Raw genomic sequence first — 3970 nt, 5'->3', positions numbered from 1 at the left:
TTTTCATTTTTGCATACAACAGACTTTGATAGACAGATAAGTCCAAAGTCACCTCATCAACAAAAATAAACTGACTTTTTTCACGTGTATGGAAGTTCAGAAACTACAATGTATGTATACACTTATGTAGCACCACCGAAGGCACGCCGCGCGCGCGTTCGCACTCACACTGTGTCGGGACGGGACACAGACACACACTAGCTCTCCGCGCCACCTTTATAAGGGGCCACCGAGCCATCGATCGGCACCCAGCGACGCCCTAAGCCGAGGTCCGACCCCACAGGGGGTACCCTGAGCGCAGTAGCTTAGTTTATAAGTTGATTTACGCCCCTGGCTGGAGGCCTTAAATTCTAGGCACCCACAGGGATAAGTCCGGTTAAGCAGTACACGGCCTCCTAGGCTGAACTGCGAGATCCCATACCAAAAAAAAAAAACCTTTGTCTGTAAAGTCGTTTTACTGACGATAGTTGAACGTGACAACGTGAGGAGCTGCCGATTGTGCCTCTTTGTCGCTCGCTGCGTGCTCTCGCTTGCACTACAAGCCTTAAACGGAACGCGTCAGGGCGAGGTAACGCCTCAGAGCGAGGTCACGCCTCAGAGCGAGGTAACGCCTCAGAGCGAGGTAACGCCGCATGAGTCATGTTTTTTCGTGCGTGCAGCCGGCTCCATCGATTTATAAGACGTTGTCACGTCAAAAAAACGGTTGTCTGTAAATTCCATTGACATATAACTATTCGGTTTACTGACGATAGTCGAACGTGACAACGTCATAAGAAATTGATCGTCAGATGTCGAACGCTGCGCTGCCGAAAGCAGAGGCCGATCGTGCCTCCTTGTCTCTCGTTGCGTGCTCTCGCTTGCACTTCAAGCCGTGAACGGAACGCCTCAGAGCGAGGTAACGCCGCATGAGTCATGTTTTTTCGTGCGTGCAGCCGGCTTTATCGATTTATAAGACGTTGTCACGTCAAAAAAAAAAACGATCGGCAGTCACTGCGCTAGCGCGCCGCTGTATCCACGCATTGGAAGAGCCCGCCTAGCCTGAGCCTCCGCCCGCTCGCCCCGTGGTGGTGTATCCTGCTTGTTTCGTGACGTCACGACACGAACTGGCCGGGACCTTACTGCGCGTCGATCCATATAGAGTAGTGTAGTCATACGAGTATAGTATTAATGTTTACACATTTGTAAGCAAATAAATAGCCTTGAAGTTCACCCCAAATTTCATTGAAGACCCTTTACACATATATATTTTTTTGATTTGATTTTTTGGACTTCATAATAGTCTGTAATTTAATTGATCGTCTATGTGCCGCCTTATTGCATTATCACAATATTTTTTATTTTTTGGTTGTACTCCAGTTATATTTGTGGTCTGTGACACGGAAATTGATGCTCTATTATTTTGTCCTTGATGCTAGTGTTACCATTTACGATAGATTTCTACGATTCTAGCTAATTTTCCTTCTAAATTTTTAACCAGTTTTGTACTCAACAGCGAAGAACATTTATGTGTCCTTCAAGTGTTTTTTATGTGTCTGATTTTGTTTCAGATATTTATTGTTATAGCGGTAACAAAGCTTATGCACTTTTCTCTATATAAAGTTACGAAGATTTTTGCAGTACTTTATCAGTCTGTGTAATATTGGTCACACTGTTTCCTGTTTATGGGTTGCTGTGCTGTTGCATTGCAATTTGCACATTGACAGTTGATTTTACAAATCTTCGTTCCTCCATTCCTCGCCCTTCGGTTTCTTTCGCTTTATATTGCTAAAATATGCTACATCTGTATCGAATTTTCGTTTACCATTGAAGCAAACTCTTAACATGGGTAAGTTCTGCATTTCAATAAATATCCAAGTATCGTTGCTGCTGTTCTATTCGCTTGACACCCGGCCGGCGTCCACGTGGGCTTCGTTAGACAATACCTTTAATTTATTTGGCTGAATATGGATGATTTGCGCAACCAAATAGTTCTCATTGCATCCTGGGACCGTGTGTACTCATATTGAACGCTGATTGCGACGTTATTTAGCGTTTTCTGCCTGTGAGATAACATAAGCTAGTGAGTGAGGCATGTGCATTGCGGCGCGCCGTGACCGCGCTCTCGCCGCTGCTGCTGCTGCGGGGAGCTTGCACGCGGCACGCTTGACTAGTGCACCGCTAACTGCGCACGTGTGTACGCTTACAGGGTTGTTGGGGGCGCGTGAGGGGTGTTCTGCCGCGTGCTCGCTGCCGGCGCAGAGAGCTGGCGGGCACACGCGTGCGAGTGCCGCGCCGAGCTGTGCGAGCGAGCTCCCGCTGAGTGACGTGGCGCGCGATGCGTTTCTGACGGTACGTCTCCTTGCCTTGCTTCTTATTAGACACTAGCAGTTTACCGTTCCGCGTCCCGGGAGAAATCCTTACCATAATTCTAGTTATTTTGACTTAGTTAGACTGGAAGCCGACCCCAACATAGTTCAGAAAAAGGCTCGGAGGATGGATGGTTTTATATTTTTGGATTTTCATTGATAAGCATAGTTGTCCCTATCTGCATTAGTCTAAAGTTCTCATAAATATGAATAATGTAGGAACGAGGAAGTTAACATATCAGTCGTGGAGTTGCCTCCACCTTCTCTGGTATCGGGTATTGGGTATGTCGTACCTAATCACATTAAATTAAATATGTTAATATATGTTAATTAGCACAAAGAAAAAAATAAAATACACCAAAAACAAAAAAAAAAAAAATTGCAAACAAAGTAAATAGAATAAAAATTTCATAATAATGAGCCAATGATTATTAATCATCATAATTATTACTAAATTGAACTAAATTCACTAAACGCATTGCCACAAATCTTAGGTCTCTAGTTGCAAGTGCTAATGTCCATTTATCAGCATTACAAAGTTTAAAAATTCTGATAATAACAATAATTTTTATTGTCTTTAGAGTCAGCCATGGATAATGCGAGTGAAACTACACGAGTAGAACTCCAGTAGTGTGAAGTCTGACAGTCTCCTGTAAGTATTGCAATACTCATTATAAAGCTACATTATGTGTGAGTAACATAGGCTATATTTTAACCCGGTACGAGCAGTAGTTCCCGTAGGAACGCAGGTGGTACTGCGGGAAAACGGCTAGTCTATACTAAACTGACAAAGGTCAATTGGTTTTAAAGCATATTATGTTATAAATTGTTTGTTTACATGCGCATGGTGGCAATGAGGGTTTTTTCAATTTTTTCTGCCACCGGGTGGCGCCACGTATGCATCTGGTCCAAACAGCTGTCAAATAGTATGGAATTGTAGGTGCCGAACTTATTGTTTATTGAAATTCTGTTATATTGGAAGTGTTATTGATTTTATTATGGACTACGGTCAGAATAAGGTTTCCGAACTAAAAATTGAGCTAAGAGAGAGGGTGCAAAAGTCACTGGTACTAAGGAAAAGCTTGTTGAAAAATTTGTTAACACAATATGATTTAGTTTTTTTTATTTACTCAACCGTAATAGTAAAACAATAATGCAGTGCTTTAATTATAAATTAAAAAAAAACACTAAAATCGTTCACTATTCATAGTAAAGATAAGCACTTTGACAGTTACCTGGACCTGACGACTCGGTGCTGCCACCTCGTGGACGCCATTTTAGAAAACCCTCATTGCAAGCTTCGTTTGAAATGCTTTCTGTCAGTGTACAAGTGTGCCCGCCCGGATGGATATTCATCTATACTAATATTATAAAGCGGAAGAGTTTGTTTGTTTGAACGCGCAAATCTCAGGAACTACTGGTCCGATTTGAAAAATTTCTTTCAGTGTTAGATAGCCCATTTATCGAGGAAGGCTATAGGCTACTTTTTATCCCAGTACGAGAAGTAGTTCTCACGGGATGCGGGTGAAACCGCTGGCAGAAGCTAGTATTCAATAAAATGCTTGACAACACTTAAGTTATTTATTTTTAACCGACTTCCCAAAAAGGAGAAGGTTCTCAATTCA

At 42.6% G+C, this 3970-nt stretch overlaps 1 long non-coding RNA gene across 1 annotated transcript; it reads left to right on the top strand.

Annotated features, from left to right (window-relative positions):
• Positions 1-1667: 1667 nt before the first annotated feature.
• Positions 1668-3280, top strand: LOC124644568. Its single transcript, XR_006986086.1, has 3 exons — positions 1668-1825; positions 2186-2328; positions 2927-3280. It is a non-coding gene; the product is annotated as an uncharacterized LOC124644568 (long non-coding RNA).
• The last annotated feature ends 690 nt before the right edge of the window (positions 3281-3970 follow it).

Source organism: Helicoverpa zea, chromosome 30, assembly GCF_022581195.2.
Source record: "Helicoverpa zea isolate HzStark_Cry1AcR chromosome 30, ilHelZeax1.1, whole genome shotgun sequence".
NCBI lineage: Eukaryota > Metazoa > Arthropoda > Insecta > Lepidoptera > Noctuidae > Helicoverpa > Helicoverpa zea.
Note: the sequence above shows the minus strand (reverse complement) of the source record. Positions and strands in the feature narration are given on the sequence as shown.